Below are 14143 nucleotides of genomic sequence, written 5' to 3'. Positions count from 1 at the left end.
TCTTTCCAATCACATGGTCACCACCATCATTCACCATTCACACCACTGTTACTTTTAACCTCTGGTGAAAAAAAAATCTCCTAACTGATCTTCAAATATTGAATCTTCTTCTATTGGTCTTCCACATAACTGCCAAAATCATCCTACAAAAACTCATTTTCCTCCACTGCTCATGAACCTTCAATGGCTTGACATTTAGCGCTCTTCTAAATCTGGCTTCAACCTGTCTCCAAATTGATCAACAAGCATTTATTAAGTGCCAGTGATGTACCAGGCACTGCCAATAGGTGCTAGGAATACAAAGACGAAAATGAAAATTACTTCAGACATTTCACATATATTCCACATATTCCAGGCAAACTGGCCTCCTTGCTCTTCCCTAAACTTAGCTTCCCATCTCCTGTCTTCACATTTTGACACAGAGTAACTTATCCTTTGTTTCTAGAATGTATTCCTCATCTCTTAAACTGATGCCTCAGCTTCCTTCATGGTTCAGCTCAGGTACTTCCTCCTATGGGAAACCTTTCTTCCTTCCCCTAGTCATTACTATCTCCTTCCTCAGATTATTTTATATTTATTATTATTATTAGATCATAAGCATCTTGAGGGCAGGGACTATCTTTTGCCTCTTTTTATATCCCCAGTGCTTAGCACAGGGCTGATAATAGGCACTTAATAAGTGTTTATTAATTGATAGATCAATATTTTCTTATCTATTTATACACTCTACAGTGTCAGTTCTTTGATAGCAGAAATGTGTTTTTTGTTGTTTTTGTCTTTGTAATACCAATTTCTAGCAAATTGCCTTGCAAATGGTACAGCAAATGCTTGTTGAATTAAACTGAATTGTGCTAGGGCAACAGAGATATATTAAATTCAATGGGAGGTCAATGTGTTAAGCACTAGGGAGAGAAAGACACAAAAACAAAAGGATGTCTGCCATTAGGCCTTCTAGAGTGGATAGTATAACACAAAAGTAAACACACAAAAATATATACAAAGTTGTTTCAAGAGGATCAAATGATCATAGATTCAGAGCTGGAAAGTTCCTAAAGGTGATCTACTCTGCCCTCCTTATTTTGCAGATGATCATGAAAAGTCAGACACTACTGAAAGGACTGCAAAATATCTCTATGCCACTTACTCCCTGATAAAAGAGATGGAGATAAATAAATAGTTCGAAAGATAGATTAGTTAGATGATAGACAGACACAGGTTAGATGGGTAGATAGATAGATAGATGATTGACACAAATTAGATAGATGACAGAGATATAGACAGCTAAAATAGATTAGACAAATATACATGTAGATAGATCACTAGTCTCCCCCTAAGCTTCGGTTCTGCATCATTGACAATAACAACACAATAAACTGGATGTCCTACATCTCAAACTCAACATGTCCAAAGTAGACTCATTGTCTTTCACCCAAACACTCTCCTTTCAAACTTCCCTATTTCTGTCAAATGCACCACTCTTCTTCCAGTCTCTCAGACTTGAAACATAAGCATTATTTTCAGCTCCTTACTCTCCACCCTTCCCCATACAAACAGCTGCCAAAATGTAAGGACAAAAACATGGTGAACACAAAAGCACAAAGGAAAAAGTAAATTAGAAGATCAGAAAATTACTGATGTCCGGTTTGGCTGGACCAAGGAGTAATTGAAGTATAAAAGTGTGAAATAAGATTGGGAACCTAACCTGCAGCTAGAATGTGGAGAGAGCATTGAATTTCAGGCAAAGAAATTTGTGTTTTATTCAAAATGCTGTGAGAAACCCCTGAAGGGTTTTGGTCAGGGATGTTTCCATACAGCTGGCAAAATAATCATCTTAAAACTGAAGACTAACCATTTCATTCCCCTGATCATGAATCTTCAGTGGCTTGGCATTTAAAGCTCTTCAAAATTTGGCTCCAGCCTTTTAATCAATCAAAAAGCATTTATTAAGTGCCAACTATGTGCCAAGGACTGTTCGAAGTGCTAGGAATACAAAGACAAACATTCTGACAGATGCATTAAGAAAGATTAATCTGGCAGCACTGTCAGTCAAACAAGCATTTATTAAGAACTTACCATATACCAAGCACTATATTCAGCACTAGGAATGCAAAGAAAGTTTAAAAAAAATTTTTTAAGTTGCTTCCTGCAAGAATCTCAAGTTCTAATAGGGGAGACAATATGTAAATAACTTAAAAAATAAATTCAGAGTAAATAAGAGGTAATCTTAGAGAGGAAGGCACTGTGAGCTAGGGGAACTAGGAAAGGCCTGAAGAAGGCATAATATGAACAGAAAAGAAATGGAGGTGATGCAGGAAAGCATTCCAAGCATGAGAAATAGCCAAAGCAAGGCAGGAGATGGAGTGTCTTGTTGTTAGAGAAGGAGCAGGTCGGTCATTGTAGCTGGAACATAAAATTTATGGTGGGGAATAAAATATAAAAATATTGGAAAGGTAGGAAGGAATCAGATTGTGAGGAGCTTTAAATGCCAGAATACCTTACATTTGATCCCAGAGGCAATCAGGAATCACTGGTGCTTTTTGGGGATGGAGATGGAAGAGTGGCATGGTCAACTCTACACTTTAGAAAAATCACCTTAGCAGCCGGCTGGAGGATGAATTGGAGTAGGGAGGCTTGAAGCAGGAAAAGTAAACCATTGTAATAATCCAGACAATAGGTGATGAGGCCTTAACTAGTGCTATAGTTGTTTGAGTGGGAAAAAGACAATATATATGAGAGATGTTGTGAAGGTAGAAATTAAAGGATTTGGCAAGAGATCCAATGTGTGAGGAGGGAGAGAGAGAGAAGAGAATAGCAGCTAAGTTGCAAGCCAAGATGGCTGGGATGGTGGTGCTTTCAACAACAAAGGGAAATTCAGAAAGGGAGATGGTTTAGGAGGAAAGATAATGAGTTCTGTTTTGGATGTGCTAGGTTTGAAATGCCTATGAGAAATCAAATTTGAGATATCCAATAGGCAATTTGCAACTGGGAGAGAGGTTAGAGTAGTTAATAAATCATTGGAAAAGGCAGTTTCCGTTGAATGATGAGATTGGAAGCCAGATGCCAGGGAGTTTAGAAGCAAATGAGATAGAAGGTGAGGGCACCCAGTGTTGATGGCTTTCTCAAGGAGCTGAGAAAGAGAATGACAGCTGGTGGAAATGACTGAATCAAATGAGGAGGGTTTTTTTTAGGATAGGTGAGACAGGAACACAGCATAGCTGAGTGATAAGAGTGCTGGGCCTGAAGTCAGGAAGACTTGAATTCAAATCCAGCCTCAGATACTTACTAGCTGTGTTACTTTGGGCAAGTCACTTACTCTGTTTGCCTCAGTTTCCTAAATGATAAAATTGGGATAACAACAACACCTTCACAGGGTTGTGTAGATCAAATGAAATAATATTAGTAAATTATATATAAATTCTAGTTAATATTATTATTGTTGCTGTTGTTATTATATTTGTAGGCAGTGGAGCCAGAAGATAGACAGATACTAAATATTAGAAAGAGAGCGAGGGTAATCTGCTGGAGAAGAATGAAAAGATGTAACCGAGAATGCAAATAGAGGACTAGGCCTTGGTGAGGAAAAGGATCATCTGACATCCCGGTGTAACAGTACAAGGATTCCAAAGCCTGGATGGGGGAGAGAACCAGGAATATCAACAATGGAGGGGAAAGAGCCCTGGTGAGGTATAGGTGGGGTGTTTTGTTTGTTTCTTTTGCCCTAGGAAGAAAATTAACCAACCACCTCTTGCCTCTATTTGAATGAATCTAGAGAAACCACATCACATGTGGCATAATTTAAGGTAAGAAACCAGATCCAGATGTGATTGTTATTTTACAACTTATATTAAATTCACAAATAACTGTGCCCTTTGATTTCCTTTGAGTTGTGAAATGAAGTACTCTAGTCTCACACATTAATACTTTCTTTGTTTGCTTACATTGCGCATTTATATGAAAAACACTTTCTGTGGGTGGTTTTTGTGTTTCTACACTTGGCTACAAATTCACAGCATGGTAGTAGATGTATTTATTTCTTTTCACTGGAGGATTCGGTCTTTGGATGACATCAGCTTTACAAAGGACTATAGAGAGCCTTTAATTCAACCCACTTATTCTACAGATGAGCAGTAAGAAACTGAGGCCAATAAAAGGGGAAGGAACAAGCATGAAATCACACAGGAGTGTGAATGGCAGAACTGGGATTATGAACCAGAGACCTCCAATTCCATATCTAGTATACTTTCCACTGGGCTACACTGCCTCTTCTATGAAGTTTCACGGTTTACTAGTAACACAGTTTTGGAGGCAGTTAAGGTGGTTCACTGGATAGAGTGCTTGGCCTGGAGTCAAGAGGACCTGAGTTTAAATCCAGACTCAGACACTTACTAGCTGTGTGACTCTGGGCAAGTCACTCTACCCTGTTTTCCTCAGTTTCCTCATCTATAAAATGAGATAAGAGAAGGAAATGGCAAAACCACTCCAGTATCTCTGTGAAGAAAACCCCAAATGAGGTCATGAAGAGTTGGACTAGACTGAAAAACAACATGGATGACAGACTGAGATTATGACTAAAGAACTAAGCCTTGCAAGGAAGGCACTACATTAGAGATGCATTGTAATAGATAACATTAGAGAGCAACAGAGATGAAGACCAGAAGATGATAGCAGACAGCAGCTCAGCAGAGATTACCCTCTGAAGGTATCCCGCAGCAGAGGCATCCAACAGTAAAAAATAACATAGAAAAGGACCCTGCTCACTAGATGGACCTCACCCCAGCACATCAGTCCTGAGTTACCTCAGACATAAAATGCCCCAGCCACACTTATACTTGTGTCGTTCCATACATATTCTCTAATCATGAGTGTTCCCAGAATATGTTTCCTTCTCCAGAGGTTGCATGGTAACCTAAAGGAGAGTTCCTCTGTAGGGAGTGGGAGTTGGGGGAGGCGGAATCATTATTGTCTTTTATTTTACTATGTTCTCTAATTAAAAGTCTTTGAACTAATATGTCTTCAGGTTGGCTTATAAAAAGAAAAAAACAACCCACATTGATGGAGATTTGTGAGCTATAGTTGTGAATGGATGCTGTCTCATATCCATGGCATGCCTCAAACCAAAGGCAGTAGCTATCAGGGTGGTCCATGTTTTAGTGGGGCCCTGGGGCCCTGCATTGGTAATGCAACAAATACAATTAGCATTCATCTTCATAATATTTTTCTTGTAAACTAATTTTCCTTCCACTATAGCTGCTTGAGGATTTTGTCTGGGCCCCTGGCAAGAATTTATTACCAGTGGTGTCCCCAAAATAGTATGGAGCGTGTAAAAATCTAAGTAACAATGTATAGAAGTATGAAGATTTTCAATTAGGGTCCAAGAGTCCCCCAAAAGAGCCATGCTTCCAAATGCTCCAGTATGGTTAAAGTCCCTGGTTTTGGTCACCTTTTTTAAACTATCCTTCATTTTCCATGAAAAAGAATTGCAATTCATGTCTTGTAAGCTACATTATTCAAAACATTAGTTAATAGTGAACTGTTTATTTTGCATATGCTTAACTTTAATCCAGAAATAAATATTTCAGTATACAGTACTGAGATTGTACTACTAAAGATCCCTGAACCTTGTATTATATTTCTATTATTTCACTCTTCTTATGGCCTGAAAATTAAAAAAGAAAAACCATTCCTCTGCCAGAGTTTTTTCCTCATTTGGTAAAATTTTTTTTTAAAACTACATTTCAAATGCAACTAAAATTAATACGAAAATGCCATTGCTTATTATCTACAGGCCTCCATGATATCTGATTGGCATTCGTTCTTATGAAACAGACTTTTTCATGGATGCCAAGAATCACATTTGAGCCAAGTACATTTTTCTCATTTATCCTTCCCCTCGAACTCAGTAGTTCAGTTATTGTGTTAATTCACAGCCTTTGTCAGATACACAGTCAATTCACTCAGTCTTTTTTTGGGTTGAAATGGTTTGTTGTCGTGTTGTCCAAATATAATGAATGGTTTCCTCACAATCAATTGAATCAGTTGATTCATTTGGTCACTAAAATGGACAAGTGTATGAAATAAACTGCTATTAAATCTGTGGTTTTGTATCATATAGACCACAAAAGACAGAGATTGTTTTTCATTCTCTATTGTCAGCATCCAGAGTATTTCCATTCACATAGCAGGGGTTTAATAAATGCTTTCTCAGTTAAATTGGATTGGATAGGATTGGATAACTAAAACCACAATCCTTACCCTATACATTTTAGTACTGTAAACCCGGGTCCCAAAAATGATAAAATTAGTAATATTTATTTTGAGTAATAGCTCAATTTTCTGTAACTCAGAAGAATTTTTCTTCACAATAATCCAGTTTAGCCACAGTGCCCGGAACATAGTAGGTGATTAATAAATGCTTCTTGACTTGATGTTGACAACCCGGTAAGGTAAGAACTGCAAGTATCATTATTTTCGTTTTATAGAGGAGGACACTGAGGCTCAGAAAGGTTAAAGGATTCATCTCACAGTTATAGAGCTAATATGCATCAAGCTGAGAATCCAGTGCAGGACCCTGACTACAAGGATGGCGATCTTTTTATTCCATCCCGGTGCCTGTCAAGTCAGCAATGTACAATGCTAGCACATAATAGTCACTGAAAAAAAGTCTTATTGACTGACTAATGGATGGTCAAATATTGTGGTCTAAGACAATTAAAATGTAACTTTTTTCAAACGATTTGCACACACCAGTTTATAACACTATGTAATAGAAAATAGAGAGCAGGTATGTTGCACAGTGGATAAAAGTGCCATCTGGAGTCAGGAAGACTCTTCATGAGTCCAAATTAGCCACAAACACTTAACTAGCTGTGTGACCCTGGGCAAGCCATTTAACCCTGTTTGCCTCAGTTTCCTCATCTGTATAATGAGCCAGAAAAGGAAATGGAAAACTACTCCAGTATCTTTGCTAAGAAAACCCAAAGGAGAGGTGGCTAAATGGCAGCTAGGTGGTACAGTGAATAAAGCACCGGCCCTGGAATCAGGAGGACCTGAGTTCAAATCCAGCCTCAGACACTTAACACAAAAACTAGCCATGTGACCTTGGGCAAGTTACTTAACCCCAATTGCCCTACCCTTCCCCCTCCAAAAAAGCCAAAAAATAAAAAAGAAGAAAAGAAAAGAAAATCCAAAAGAGGCCACAAAAAGTCAGACCCAACTGAAAATAACTAAACAACTATGTTCCAGGCATTGTGCTAAATGCTTTTTATAAATATTATCTCATTTGATTTTCACAACAACCAGTAATGTAGGTACTGTCTTATTCCTCATTTTACAGTTGAGGAAACTGTGGCAAACAGAGGTCAAGTGACTTGTCCAGGGTCACATAGCCAATAAGTGTCTGAGGCTGGATTTGGACTTGGGTCTTCATGGTTCTGGGCCCATTGCTCTATCCACTGCACAACAAAGCTGACTAGATGCCTAGCTGAAGCAGATAACGGGCATAGTATAGGACAACAGGACTTGGAATTAGAAAACCTGAGATCAAATTTTAGCTCTGCCACTTACTGGCTGTGTGACTTTGAGCAAATAGCTTATCCCTTCTGGGTCTCAGTTGCCTCCTGTGTATAATTCAAGAATTGACTAGACTGCCACGCTAAGGTCCTTCTTAGCACTAACATTCCATGATTCTATGACTTGCTAATATAACCATAGGAGCCAGATTCTCTTTTCTTTACCCTGTTACTCTTATGTCACTGACTTATCTGTACATCTGTCTTACTTAGCAATCCATCAGTGTGTGTGTATATCAGATGCGAACTTTATTGCCTAATAGAGGTAATTGAATTGGAAGACTATGAATGGATTGTTGTGAAACAGCATTTCAGGAAGTTCTTGTGAGGTCTGGGTTAGAAAAAGGATTCCTTTATTAGGAGCAAAATTGGACTGAATGACCCTGGGGTCCTTTACAACTCTAAGGTGCTGTACCTCTAAAACCTATTGCTTGAATGTTATCAGCATCTTAAGACTTGAAAATAGATTTATTTTATGCACAGAGTTATTGAGAGGCAGATAGAAATAGGAATAGGGAAGGGTAGGGAAGGGATAGGAATAGAGAATAGGGAAGGGATAGGAATAAGGAAAGGAAGGGAAGGGAAGATATAGGAATAGAAAAGGGAAGGGAAGAGATAGGAATAGGGAAAGGAAGGAAAGGGAAAGGAAGGGAAGAGATAGGATTAGGGAAGGGAATGGATGGAAGGGAAGGGAAGGGGAGAGATAGGAATAGGGAAGGGAAGGGAAATAAAGGGAAGAGATAGGAATAGGAATAGGGAAAGGAAGGGAAGGGAAGGCCAGGCCAGGCCAGGAAAGGCCAAGGGAACGGAAAGAAAGAAACATTTAGGAACTATGCTTAGCACTTAACAATATAATCTCATTTGATTCTCATAATTCTACAAGGCAGATGCTGTTATTATCCATATTTACAGTTGAAGAAACTAAAGCAAATAGAGGTTAAGTGACTTACCCAGGGTCACAGAGCTAGTCAGTATCTAAGGCCAGATTTGAATTTGGTTCTTTCTGACTCCAGGCCTAGCTGGTTCTAATAATAACCATAGTATAATAATATCTATAGTACTCTCCTCATGGAGTGGTGGTGAATTAAAGCTCAAATGAAATAGTACATGGAAAGGGATTTCAAACATTTAAGCACTATTTAAATGCCAGTTTTTTTGTCTTTGGGAAACCCAATGCAGTATAATGTCTATCCTTTTTTCATTGTAAACAAGGTGTCTAAGTAAGAAAACCTGTAAGTTAAATAGAGCTAATTGATTTTGCCCTTGCTAGTGAGTGTCACTATTGTAATGAGAGAAAGATGTGGGAGTGATGTGGGTCACTAAACTACCCCTCTCCATCAGATATCAGAAATCTGGGTTAAACTTGCTAGCCTAACAAAACCATTGATAAAACAAGGTAACAGGGTATTTAAAAGAAAGGATTTAAGCAAAGCTGCAAAAATTACTTGATCTGTAGAAATTCTATTTAATCAAATATCCAGAGAAGCCTTTAAAGCATAATTCATTCTTAGAGTGTCCAGAAAAAAAGTTACTTGTGTAAATGCCTACTGTTATCAAGGATCTAATTAAAGTATTTATATTGTCTATAAGAACACATAAACAGAGGGGCAGAGCCAAGACGACAGCATAGAAGTAGGAAAACTCCCTGTGCTCCCCCCATAACCATCTCAAATATCTATAAAAAATGACTCTAAACAAACTTTAGGGCTACAGAACCCACAAAGTGACAGAGAGAAACAAACCTCCCACTGAAAGCAGCCCGGCAGGCAGACAGGAAGGGTCCATTGTAGCACGCTGGGAGCAGAGCCCAGCCCTGCATGAGCCCAAGGTTTTAGCCTCAGGGTGGCCCAACCAGCCACCAGCTGGAGGAACTTTGGGAGAGTAGATCACCAGCAGCTGTGGCAGTTTCCAGACTTATCAACCCATAAATGCTAAAGACAAAGTGAGAGGTCAGTGTGGATTTTGTGGGAACAGGGGGTCTAGGAGTACGGTTGTGCTTCTGCCCCTTAGAGGGACAAGCAACTGTGGGACTGCAGCCATGCCACTGCCACATGGCTGCTTCAGAGCTCCTGGCCTGAAGATTGTAGTGGGACCAAGCAACCAGTCTGAGGGGTCATCACTCTTGCTTTAACCTGCTTGGATATGGATTGATGTCTATGGTGGAGGTCCTGGGGTGTGTGACCAGTGAGCCAGAGCATGTGGAGACTTCAGAGAGGCCACCCAACTAATAGATATGGCAGCTGAGAAAACCCCAGCAATTTGGGACAAACCTCACCTATCTAGTAGCAGAGTTCTACTGTGGCAAAAAGCTCAAAAGTCAAGTAATTGAGTGGAAACATGAGCAAGCAAAGGAAGCGAAGCAAGCACAGCAATCTGACTTTGGATTCCTTTTTGGGGGACAAAAAGGATCAAAGCATGGAACAGGAGGAAGAGAACAAAATCAGAACTCTTGCACCAAAAGCTTCCAAGAAAAATATGAACTGATCACAGGCCATAGAGGAGCTCAAGAAGGATTTTGAAAACCAAATAAGAGAAGTGGAGGAAAAATTGGGAAATGAAATGAGAATGATCCAAGAAAATCATGAAAAGAGAGTCAATAACCTGACTGAAGAAAATAACACCTTAAAAAAAAGACTAACTCAAATGGCAAAAGAGGCTCAAAAAGCCAATGAGGAGAAGAATGCCTTAAAAAGCTGAATTTGCCAGATGGAAAAAGAATCTCAAAAGCTCACTGAAGAGAATAATTCCTTCAGAATTAGATTGGAGCAAATGGAAGCTAGTGACTTTATGAGAAATGAAGATACTATTAAACAGATCCAAACAAATGAAAAAACAGAAGGCAATATGAAGTATCTCGTTGGAAAAATCAGTGACCTGGAAAAAAGATCCAGGAGAGATAATTTAAAAATTACCTGAAAGCCATGATCAAAAAAAGAACCTAGAAATCATCCTTCTAGAAATTCTCAAGGAAAATTGCCCTGATGTTTTAGAACCAGAGGGCAAAACAGAGGTTGAAAGAATCCACCGATCACCTCCTGAAAAAGATTCCAAAAAGAAAACTCCTAGGAAAATTATAGTCAGGTTCCAGAATTCCCAGATCAAGGAGAAAATATTACAAGCAGCCAAGGAGAAACAACTTGAATATTGTGGAAACACAGTCGGAATAACAAAGGATCTGGCAGCTTCTACAGTGAAGGACTGAAAGGCTTGGAATATGATATTCTGGAGGTCAAAGGAGCTAGGATTAAAACCAAGGATCACCTACCCAGCAAAACTAAGTATCATGTTTCAGGGGAAAATATGGTCAATAGAGGAATGAAATAGAGGACTTTCAAGCATCCTTGATGAAAAAAACAGAATTGAATAGAAAATTTGACATTCAGATACAAGAAGCAAGAGAAGCATGAGAAGGTAAACAGGGAAAACAAATCATAAGGAACATATCAAAGTCAAACTATTTACATTCCTACATGGAAAAATGATAATTGTAACTTATGAAACTTTTCTCAGTATAAGAATAGTTTAAGGGAATATAAATGGATATATATGTGTGTATATATATATGTATACATACATATATGTCTATATAAGAGGGTATATGGGCACATGAATACATATGTGAGTGTGAGTATATATGTGTACAGGTATATATAGACAGAGGGCACAGGACCACAGGAAGGGATGATACTTAAAAGGTGAAATTAAGAGGTGAGAGAGGAATATAACAAGAGGAGATGGGGAGAGACAAAATGGGGTAAATTATATAGAAGAGGCAAGGGAAAACTCTTACAATGGAGGGGAAGAACAGGAAGGCAAAAGGGAATGAGTCAACCTTACTCTCATTGAATATGACTTAGGGAGGGAATGACATACACACTAAATAGGGCATCTCACCCTACAGGAGAGTAGGGGAGAAGGAGATGAGAGGGGGGATGATGGAAGGGAGGGCAGGTTGGGGGGGAGGGAAGTTAGAAGCACACAAGGGGACAGGGTCAAAGTAGAGAACAGAACAAGTTGGGGTGGGATAGGATGGAGGGAAATATAGTCAATCTTTCACAAAATAAGTTTTGCGTAGCTACATGTGTACAATCTATATTAAATTGCTTTTCTTCCCAGTTAGGGTGGGTGACGAGGGAGGAAAGGAAGGAATCTGGAATTCAAAGTTTTAAGATCAAATGTTTAAAAAATATATTATTTTTTTTTTACATGCAACTGGGAAATAAGATATACAGGCACTGGGGTATAGAGATCCATCTTGCCCAACTGGAAAGTTGGAGGGGGGATGGGGGAGAATATAGGAGAGAACAGATTGGGGACGGGGTATACAGTGGGATCGCTGTTTTGGGGTGGTGGGTAGGGGAAAGACAGGGAGAAAATTTGTAACTCAAAATCTTGTGGAAATGAATGATGTAAACTAAAAATAAAAATAAAATTTAATTAAAAAAAAAAAGAACACATAAACAGAAAGAGTAAGGAGGGCAGAAAAGCTGGAATTTTGCCCCACTGCTGACCTGGGGAAGGGGGAAAGGTGTCATACCCTTTCCTAGTGGGCACAACTTCCTCACCTCTGAGGCCCTGAGATTGCTGTCTCTGTATGTGGAAGGGCCACAACCACTTAGGGTTTGAAGGAAGGGGATAGGAGAGGAAGCAGGCCCTGGGAGAGGGAAAAGGAGGATTAGGAAGGGTGGTTAGGGAAGAAGGGAAAAAAGATGGGCCATACCCTCTCCCAAAGCTATTGCAGTGACCTGTATCACCTTGATGGTGCAAGAGGAGGGAAGACAGTTCCTAGGAGAGGGTGAACGAACAGATTTTCTGTACTGAAAAAATCCAAAGAGAAGAGGAAAGGAGCAGGCTATCTCCCAACAAATGTCATCTGTGTGTGTGTGCACACACATGTGTGCTTTGAAGCTGACTTGTACTTTGAAGCATGTGGTTGGGGATATTTTGTTGGTAGTGGTTTGTTGTTTCAGTCCTATGTGACTCTTCCTGACCCCATTTGGGGTTTTCTTGGCAAATATACTGGAGTGGTTTGCCATTTCCTTCTCTAGCTCATTTTATGGATGAAGAAATTGAGTCAAACAAGGTTAAGTGACTTGCTAAAGGCCACATAGCTAGATAACCAATTGTTAAATCTTCAGTGTCAGCCTTTACTTCTTGGAAATCAGAAAATGATACAAACTGGGGCTTAGTTTATTGTTTTTAGGTTGATGACTTAAGTAATTGAGAAAAATGTCAATAATGTCAATTAAACTTAAAGTGTGCCGTGGGTACATTTTTCCTGGAGACAGACAATTGTTAAACATTTATTACCATACCATTGGAAGAAGGAGGACACTGGCAGTGGAGAAATCTGGAAAGCCTTCATGAAGAACGGTACTTGAGCTCCATCTACAAGGAGGAAAGGGCTTCTATGAGCCAGAAGTAGGGAGAGAGACATGGGAGACTGCTGATGCAAATGCAGGGAAACAGGAGATAGGTCACATTGTGTAAGGATCACAGAGAAAGTCAGTTTGGCTGGATCACACAGTGCAATAAATGGTGAGTAAAGCTGGAAAGGGAGATAGAGGTCAGGTTGTGTAGGGCTTTAAAAGCTAAAGAGAGCTCATATTTTATCCTAGAACAATAAGAAGCCACCAGAGTTGGTTGAGTAAGTGATTCATGTGGTCATTAGGAAACTTAAGGAGAAGTATTTTAGTAGTGGTGTTCAGGATGAACTTAGAAACTTGAATCAGAAAGACCAAATTAGGTGGCTGTTACAAAAACCGAAGTGAAAGGCGGTGAGGGCCTGATCCGAAGTGTGGCTGTGTGAGTGGAGAGAAGGGGTCATATTTTTTTTTTCAGCCAAATCTCCTCTACTCTTTCATCCCTTCCTTCTTCAATTGCTCACTAAAACTTGGCTTTCTCCTTCATCTTTATTTTTTTGTTGTTTAGTCATTTTTCAGTTGTGTGTGACTCTTTCTGTCCCCATTTGGGGTTTTCTTGGCAGAGATACCAGAATGGTTTGCCATTTCCTTCTCTAGTTCATTTTATAGATGAGGAAGCGGAGGTAGAGTGAAGTGACTCACCCAAGGTCACACAACCAGTGAGTATCCAAGGCCAGATTTGAACTCAGGGAGATGAGTCTTCTGACTCCAGGTCCAGCACTCTATGTACCATGCCACCTAGCTGCCCATCCTTCACCTTATTACAAGCTTCCTAAATAATATGAACTTCCTGAGTTCAAATCCACCCTTAGATACTTACAAACTGTGTGACCCTGGGGGAGTTACTTAACTCTATTTCCTCAGTTTCTCACCTGTAAAATGAAGTGGAGAAGGAAATGGCAAACTCTCCAGTATCTTTGCTAAGAAAACCCCAAATGGGTTCAGGAAGAGTCAGACGGGACCGAAAAACAACTGAACAACAAAGTAATATCGTCATACCACAGGTCTGACAATCCTTTGCTCACCAAAATCAAGTGGCTCCCTCTTATTTCTAGATTCAAAAATAAATTTTTCTATTTGGCATTTAAAACTCTTCACAACCTGGCTTCAATCTACATACTTTGCTCCCCCTTTATGTACTCTTCCATTCAA

The 14143-nt window shown here is 39.4% G+C and overlaps 1 protein-coding gene across 5 annotated transcripts in view; it reads left to right on the top strand.

Moving 5' to 3' along the window:
• Positions 1-14143, top strand: part of LOC138147314 (cyclin-Q-like) — a 47094-nt gene that overhangs the window by 13088 nt on the left and 19863 nt on the right. The window contains exon 4 of one of the 5 annotated variants that reach the window (XR_011164775.1): positions 3461-5723. The exons of the other annotated variants lie outside the window; for them this stretch is intronic. The gene's annotated coding sequence lies outside the window, so the exon portion shown is untranslated. Of the gene's footprint in view, positions 1-3460; positions 5724-14143 lie in introns of those variants that run through there. 5 annotated transcript variants of the gene reach the window in all.

Source organism: Petaurus breviceps, unplaced genomic scaffold (genome assembly GCF_028583685.1).
Source record: "Petaurus breviceps papuanus isolate PSGF00001 unplaced genomic scaffold, PetGlider_PUasm1.0 90784, whole genome shotgun sequence".
NCBI lineage: Eukaryota > Metazoa > Chordata > Mammalia > Diprotodontia > Petauridae > Petaurus > Petaurus breviceps.
Note: the sequence above shows the minus strand (reverse complement) of the source record. Positions and strands in the feature narration are given on the sequence as shown.